Source organism: Arvicanthis niloticus, chromosome 5 (assembly GCF_011762505.2).
Source record: "Arvicanthis niloticus isolate mArvNil1 chromosome 5, mArvNil1.pat.X, whole genome shotgun sequence".
Lineage (NCBI taxonomy): Eukaryota > Metazoa > Chordata > Mammalia > Rodentia > Muridae > Arvicanthis > Arvicanthis niloticus.
This window is the reverse complement of record NC_047662.1, coordinates 89,361,899-89,370,745: the sequence shown is the minus strand read 5'-3', so window position 1 is coordinate 89,370,745 and position 8,847 is coordinate 89,361,899.

The window sequence follows — 8,847 nt, the reverse complement described above, 5'->3', positions numbered from 1 at the left end:
AAGCTCTCTTGGCCGTAAAGGACTGTGCTATCCACCCACGAGAGCAAACAACCTCCTCTTCCCCTTTGTTGCTCTCTTCAATATATTTTATCACAACAAGACAGTAACAGTGTCGCTGAGAACAGCGCAGCTAGGCATCTGGTGGGCTGTTGACATCTGGGAATAAGTAAAGCTAGTTCTAAGATAAACTTTCAACTTTAAGAAGATAGCTTTTCCTCCTGCTTTCTAGAACCAGGCCAAGAAGACAAGGCTGGAAGCTGAGGGGAAGATAACCAGAGGTTTCTGATGCTTTTCTGGAGCCTGTCCCTCTCCCGTGTCAGCCAGGTCTCCCGTAAGAAATCCCATTCAGCTTAAAGAAAAGCAAGGGAAACATCCGTACATGTAAAGTTTCAGGCCTCACCCAAAACATTATAAAAGGAGTTGTAAATCCAGGGAACACGGTGTCTGCACAGTCTGTAGCTGTCCAGAAAAATTCAGGCCAGACAACTGTGGTGGGGGAGTGGAGGACACAGGGTGATCTTCACACCCCTCCCGCGCAGTCTGCTGTAGTTCCTCAAAACTCAGGCCCCAGTGGAGTCCGTGGCTGAGCAGCAGCAGCCACTGTAGTCCAGCCCACCGCAGAGCTGGGTGGAATTATCTGGCTACCTGGGTTCTAGCAGCAGAACTGGGCAATCTGTGTGCTCCTCCAACTTGCCATCTTTCTTCAACTTTTGAGTTGACACAAACCAAATATATTGGAGAAGTTGACAGTGATTTGATGAGGATTGAAAGTCATTCTTTGTAAGTCCTAAGGGATTGGTGATTTTTTTTTTTTTTTACTTTTCTGTATGTATTTTTTGAACATCTACTACATGTAGTTTAGGGGGTGAGCATTGGAGGTAAGGTTTGAGTTGAACCCTCTTACAGCCTGGGTCTAATGTGGTAGAACTCTGACTGACTAGACTTTTACCCAGTAGAATTATAATGTAAGTCTCTTTGGCACATTTAAATATCTAAATTGTTGGGGCCACAACAGAAAACTTAAACTGACATATGTATATGTATGTGGATGTATATGTATATATATATATATATATATATATATATATATGTGTGTGTGTGTGTGTGTGTGTGTGTGTGTGTATGTATGTATGTGTGCATATATGGGTATGGTATGTGTATGCGTATATACATATATCTAATGCTATATTTATATTTGCTTAAGGATGAATTAGAACATTATCATTTCAATATATAACCCAAAATGAACTTGTTTGTTTGAGACAAAGTCTCTATAGTTGAAGATGGCTTAGAGCTCACTCTGTAGCTCCTCACTCTGTAGCTGAGGCTGGCCTTGAACTCCTTTCTCTTCCTGCCCCTACCTCTGTGGGCTCTAGGTTATCAGAAGGTGCCACTCTATACAGAAGATTGTAAAGGAGCTCCAAATGGAGCACTGGACCTGGACTTTGGCATCCTGTTAGGTGAGACACCACAGAGAGGCTGAAGGATAGAGGCCAGATACAGGAAAAGCAATGGTGACCTGTGGTTTTCAGTCCTGTGTGTTGGTCCCTGTCTCTGGTGAAGCACAGACAGGTCATCTTTTGTCTTCTGTATCTACATCTCAGCTGACCATCGCTGTTGCTGTTAGCATCAGTACTTGTGACGCTAATCTCCTGATAAAGAATTCAGTGACTGGTGAGGCCAACAAAGGGGGTATGACCAAATTAGAGATGTGTAGATAGTGAAATAAACTAAAGGGAATTCAGCCTGTGGTGAGGCTAGATTACACTCCTCTGTACACACACAGACATACACATGCACACACAAATACAAAACAAGCACACACAGACCCCCCCCACACGAACATACATGCACAAACACACATGGACACACACATATATACACACACAGATACACAATGCACACACACAGATGCACACACACATGTGTGTGTGTGTGTGTGTACACACACTCATTCACTCACTCCACTATCAACAATAACAAAGGCAACTTATGATGCCTAAGAAGGAAGAACCAACTTCCCAGTTCACTTGGCTGCTAAGTTCTTTAGGAGACTGAATTACAGTAAATCTAAAAATAAGGCCTGGTGTGCCTTTTCCTTAAAAGCACAAAAGCTTTCTCTTTTCTACCTGCCTGTGGAACAATCTAATCCAACAGGCACATTTGGCTCAATTTTCTTACGTAGGACCCAGAAAAGCTCAGGGGAGAAGGAGTTCCTGAGATTGTAGCTCGCTGTTTGAGGATCAAACCTAGGGAAAGTTATTTTTATACCTAGTGTGGTTTTTTTTCCCCTTCTTCTTTCAACTGCCTGGTGTTTATCTTTGAAATTAGGGGTTTGTGTTGTTAAACAAAGTACTTTTTTCCCCCCTTCTTGATTATAAAAGATGTACATGTTCATTGTAGAAAATTAGAAACTACAGAAAAAAGGGGAAGAAAAAGATGCCATCTTGCCATGTGAAGAGAGCCATGGTTACCACTAGGGCATCCCCAGGACCCTGGTTTCTATGCATTTACATTCTTTTCTCTCACAGTACTGGGGAGTGAGCCAGGACTTTGTCCATGCCAGGCAAGCACTACCACTGAGATACACCCTCTCAGCCACATTTTAATTCTTCTTTAAAAATTAGTAATTTATTTTTATGTGCATTGGTGTTTTGCCCGCATGAATATCTGTGTGAGAGTGTCAGATACCCTGGAACTAGAGTTACAGTCAGTTGTGAGCTGTCATGTGCGATCTGGGAATAGAACTCAGGTCCTCTAGAAGAGCAGTCAGTGCTCCTAACCGCTGAGCCATCTCTCCAGCCTCATCAATTTTTAGTAATATTTTAAATGGCTTTTTCTTTTCTTTCAGTACTGGGGATCATACCTAGGGCTTTGTCCACATGAGGACAGGACTCTACCACTGAGCTGCTGAGTTTAGAATTGTGTAGTGTATCAGTCAGTGAAATAGAACAGTGGCCTCTGTGCTTCTTTTAAATAGTTAAGCCCATGAGATACGTATGGCCTCTTGTCTACACTTGTGAAGTATTTCTGGTCTTAGCAGAGTTTGCCTGTCTGGCTGAAGTGTGGAGAGCATTTCTTTCTAGTTTGCTAACAATTTCTTCTTTTTCACATATTGAGATGTTGTTTATCAAGACATTGCCTATCCTTGCATAATTTAAACTTTTTTTTTTTTAAATCACTGTCAGCATTGTGCATGTTGGGACTCAAAGTGTGAGAAAGGCATAGAGGACCACTGGTCACCTGGAGATTCTGAGAATCCCCAGAAGGCAGCATCAGTGGTCCCGGTGAGCTGCAAACACTGTACAAATAGACCATTTTCTTTTTAATTTACTTTTTTATTTTCTCATGGGACACAGGTTGGCTGTGAACTTGTTCCATAGTTGAGGATGGCCTTGAACAGCAGAGTCTTCTGTCTCCCCCTTCTGGGGGCTGCATCACCCCAGGTTCATCTCTGGCCTTTCGCTCTTTCCCACATGTTTCAGAGCCAATGTTCCAGTTCCTGTGGAAAAGCTGCTGGTGTTTTGTTTTCCTCTCCCTGCCGTTTCCCCTCCTCTCCCTTCCCCCAAACAACAGAACCTGTTAAACAAAAGGAAACAACAGAACCCACATTTTATGAATTTCCCCACTGAGGTCTTGTAGTTGTTGTTTTGTAAAGCTGAACAAGGTGTCACACACTTGAAATCCCAGAACTTAGGAGGTAGAGGATCACTTTGAATTTCAGGTCAACTGAAACCGTGTATAGACATATCTTTTAAAAAGAGGCTTTATTCTTTAGTAAGTTGTACTTTATTTTTAGATCTATTCATTTTTCATTTTATGTGGATGGGTGTTTTGCTAGCACCATGCACACGCCGGAAGAAGCTAGAGAGGACATGGGATCCCTTGGGGCTGGAGTTAACGCTGTGCTGGGAGTCTTCACTTGGGCTGGGAACTGAACCCAGGTTTTCTGGAAGAGTAGGCAGTGCTCTTAACTACTCATCTATCTCTCCAGCTCTGTATTTTTTTTAAAACAAAAATTTATTAAGAATCAAGATAGAAACCGGGCATGATACTCATGCCTTTAATCCCAGCACTCGGGAGGCAAGAGGCAGGCATATTTCTGTAAGTTCAAGGCCAGCCTGGTCTACAGAACAAGTTTCAGGATAGGAGACCAACAACCAAGGGTCACAAGTTTAAGGCCAGGGCAAATTAGTGAGAACCTGTCTCAAAATAAAGTTAAAGAGGCTTGAGGATGACTATGAAAGCCAGTGGTAGGGAACCTGCCTACTTATGGAAGAGATATTGAGCTAAGTCTCAGGACCACTGAGGAAAATCTTACAAAACCCCAAACAAAATGAAACAGACATCTGTTGAAATGATAGGTGACCGCCACTATGCCCATTCAACTTAGATTTCTAAATTCACATTAATTCATGATTATTACATTTTTAAAAGGTAACAGCTTTTCTCATAATGATAACGATCTTGCTAATTTTTGTTTCTTCTCAGTAACTTCCAGTTTTCCTTAGTGTTTTTATAAATGTCATTATTTGTGGTTTAAGAAATTTTGTAATGTATTCATGAGTGTGTGCTTTCCCAGAAAAGTCAATCTAAAATAAAAATGGCTGCTTCGTTGACCACGAGGAAATTCTTTTATCACTTCACTGCTAAGTATGAGGTTTGCTTTGGATTTTTGTAATTTTTCAAGTGAGGGAAATTTCTATTTCTAGTTTTCTAAGTTTCTTGCCTCCAAATCATGTGTTACTGTTGCATTCTAGAAGACATTTTTGTGTGACTGCTCCCATCTTCTGGTTTATCTTCCCTAATATGTTACTGGGAGGGGGCTGGAGAGCTGGCTCAGCAGTTAAGAGCATGTACTGATCTTCCAGAGGACCCAAGTTTGGGTCCAGAACCCATGTCAGGTTCATGTCTCATAACTCCCTGTCACTCCAGCTCCAGGGGAATCTAGGTATCTTCTTCTTCTGACCTTTGTGGGTACCAACTTCCACCACACACACATATACATGGTAAATAAATACTAAAAAAATTTAAAAATATGTTACAATGATGAATAGCAAAAATATACAACTGGTTTTATCCAGTACAGCACTATTTAGAATCCAGTGGCTCTCAACCTGTGGGTCATGACCCATATAGGGCGTCACATATAGATAGATATCCTATATATCAGATATTTGCATTCTGGTTCATAACAATATCAAAATTATAGTTATGAAGTAGCAATGAAAATAATTTGTGGTTGGGGGTGTCGCCACATATGAGAACTGTATTAAAGGGTCGCAACATTAGGGAGTTTGAGAATCACTGGGGTAGACGAACTACATTGTGCACATTGCATCTAGGTTCACATGTGACAAGGCTGGCTAGCTTTCTTTTTTTTTTTTCTTTCCTTTTTTTCTTCTCACGTAGGCATATTTTCTTCAGCAAATGGATGGGAAATTTATTCTCTGTGTTGCATGTGTTGGAATTGTTGGGCTTGGGAGTTCTGTTTATAAGATTGTGCTGTATGATGTATGTGTCCTATACATGCAAGGTGCATGTGCTGGGAGCCAGAAAAGAACATTAAGTGACCTATTCTATCTCCATCTATCTCATTCCTTGGAGATAGGGTCTTCACTGAGCCTGGAGGTAGCCTGGTGCCCATCAATCCTCATAGACCCTCCTTCTCTGTCCCCCACAGTACCAATGTCATAGTTATGCACATGACCACACCAAACTTTTCACATGAGGGCTAAGAATTGAAGTGAGGTCCTCAACTTGTTGGAGCAAGCACTTTTATCCACTGAGTCATCTCCCTAGACCCATGGGAGTTCTTTTTAAAATAATTTAATGTATATTACATGTTACATAAAATAAATGCTAAATTATTTTAAAGGTAACATATAACATTTTTTAGCCATTAAAAGTTTAATGTATATTATATATCATACATATATGTAACTATATATTACATATATGTATATATTATATATCACGTATATATATGTGTATACACATATATTAGACTTCTTGATGGTTAAAGAAAAAGGCAGAATTTCTAATTATTTTTAGTGGATTTTGTTATCATAATTGTACAGAGGTATAAGTTCTCTTTTATCTATTTAAATTTTACTGGCATAAAGTCACTCACAATGGATATACTTTTAAATTCTAGTTATTGAAGCTAAGGCTTTGTAGGTGGCTGGCAAGCAGTCTACCACTGGGCTGCATCTCAATCCACTCATTCATAGCGTTGATTATTATTACTCTTTCACCATTACACTATGGGTAATCACACTCCATGTTTAGCATTCCCAATGATCATTTTTGTTACTGTTATTGTACGGAAGTCTGGACATACTCTAGGGAAGTGACTCTGAGCTACACTGACAGTGTCTCTCTCTCTCTTTCTCTCTCTCTCTCTCTCTCTCTCTCTCTCTCTCTCTCTCTCTCTCTCTCTCTCCAGTCTTGTTATAAATCGATGAGGCTGGACTAGAACTTGCAATTCTCCTGCCTCCGCTTCCTTACAGATCACTAACTCTGGCTGTAGTGCTGCTGTTCTAAGCTTTCATAATTTTATAATTGTCTTGATTATTCTCTCTCAAAACTTATCAATCCTTTTTAAACTTGATGAAGAACTATCTCTGATCTTGCTGAACTTGGGCTTGTTCTGTCTTACCTTCCAGCAATCTCTGCTTCTGTCTATATTGGTTTTCTTTCCTTGAGTTTGTTTTGTGTTAAGTCCTTAAATTGGATATCTAGTTTACAGGACCTTAGCAATTCTTCTATCCAAACCAGTACTACCATCCATCCATAACCCGCCTATGGAGCTTGTGCGGCTGTGCGTATGGTCAAGCAAATACATTTGTCACTGGAACTTCTAAGTATGTTCAAAGGCATAGCTTAATTTCTTCAGTGACCTTGGCCTTATTTGAATTTATACTCAGATACTGTCAAAACCACACTCCTCTTGTTATCCCCCCCTTTTTTTCCAGATCAACTCTTCAGTGGTTGGAGAATATAGCCTAGAGATTATGTTTCTAAATAGTTTTGGACTTGATAGCCTGGTAGACAGGTTCCATGTGAAAACCATATGATTTTTTTTATAGTCAGGGCCTCATTTAGCTCAGGTTGGTCTAAAAATCCCTATATAGCTGAGGGTGACCTCAAAATGCTAATTCTTCTGCCCCTACCGCCAATGTGTTGTGTCACCATACTAGGATTATGTGGTACTGGGGATCCAACCCAAGGCGCTAAGCTAGCAATCAGCCAACTGAGCTATAGTCCAGATGTTACTTTATATATATGCTGTTGATTCCTTCCAATAAAGATGCTAAATAGAAACTAATGTTTAAGAAGCATGAGGGTCCTGGAGGCCCGATCCCCTCAGACACCGATTTTAACTTACATAATTGCTTAGGTAGTCATTTGGAAAACCAGACAATAATAAGATGACAATAATAATACTCTGAGTTTATTCATAAATATGAGTTTAAGGACATCCCAGGGATTCCCCATAACATCTTTGTTAGCTTGTCATTTCTTTCTCTCTGTAATCTTGCTGTCTCTTGAGGGCACTAGGCCAGGCCTTGGGCTGGGCTCTAGAGCTGGCCTTGCCCTTGTGCAGTTCATGCCTGCTAGCATTGTGAGGTCATTTATCCTTCTAGTGAAATATTAAAACAAATAAATGCACATTGCTATTTTGGGGATGATTGTTGTGGTGACAGCTTTGCTGTTATTGTTTGTCATTGTGTGTTTTCAGTCCCTGCCCTGCCACCTCTTTTCTCTTAGCTCCTGGTTCTGAGTCCTCCCTCTAGGTTCCCTGGAGCTGTCTCCGGGTCTAATGTTGATCTCTACATTTGCTTCAACTGGTTCTGATCTTTTATATCTTCTCTTCCTTTTTCTTTTCTTCATTACTCTTCTCTTCTAGTCCTTCTTCTCTCATGCCCCCCCCCCCCCTTTGGTGCTGGAAATTAAATATTGGGCCTCATGCATGCCAGACAATTCTCCACCACTGAGTTATCTCTGCAGTCTTCTGTTTTGATATTTTAGACAGGGTCTCACTAAGGTGCCTTAGTTGGTCTTGAACTTATTGTGAGACTCAGGCTAGCCTTGAACTTGGCATTTCCATGACTCAGTCTCCGGAGCGGTTGCATTTACAGCCTTGCACCACTATGTTTGGCTTAGCTGATCTTGGTTCTCTAATCTCATCTGCCTCACTGTATGGCCCATATTGATCTTGGGTCTTGGATCTTTTGCTTCTATCTCCCAGGTTCTGGGGTTACAGACATGAGCGACCATTTCTGCTTTCACACAGTGCTGAGGACTGAGACCCAGGGTCTTATTGCCTGCTAGGCTCATACTTACCAGTTTCTGAGCTGCATCTCAGCCTGGGAAACGTCAGATAATGTCCCCTCTGTTACTACATTGTGACCATGAAGTAACTCCACCACCCCTGGAGACCACAGCTCCTTCATTATAAAACAGGGCCAACTCAGCTACATTCCGGCTCACAAGGTGTGTCAAGGTGAGTAGAAAGCTTCTAGACAACATGTATGCTCAGAAAGGCCAGACAGGGAGGCCAGACTCCAGCCTCACACGTGCTCTGTAGGATGGGTTCCTGTGAAGTCACTTGCCCGGGGTGGGGGGTGGGGGGGGCTTCACCCTGGACTGCCAGCATCTGGAATGCAGCCTGTGCTAGCTGTGGAGGTAGAAAACTCTTTTGAGAAACCAGAAGGACTTTGTGGCTAGAGCGAAGAGGGGGTGGGAAGTGGTGGGAACTGAGTCTGAGAGGCAACTAGGGCCCTGTTGGTTTTCACAACACATGCTAAAAAGTTCCTTTGTCTTTCATTTGGGGACACCAAG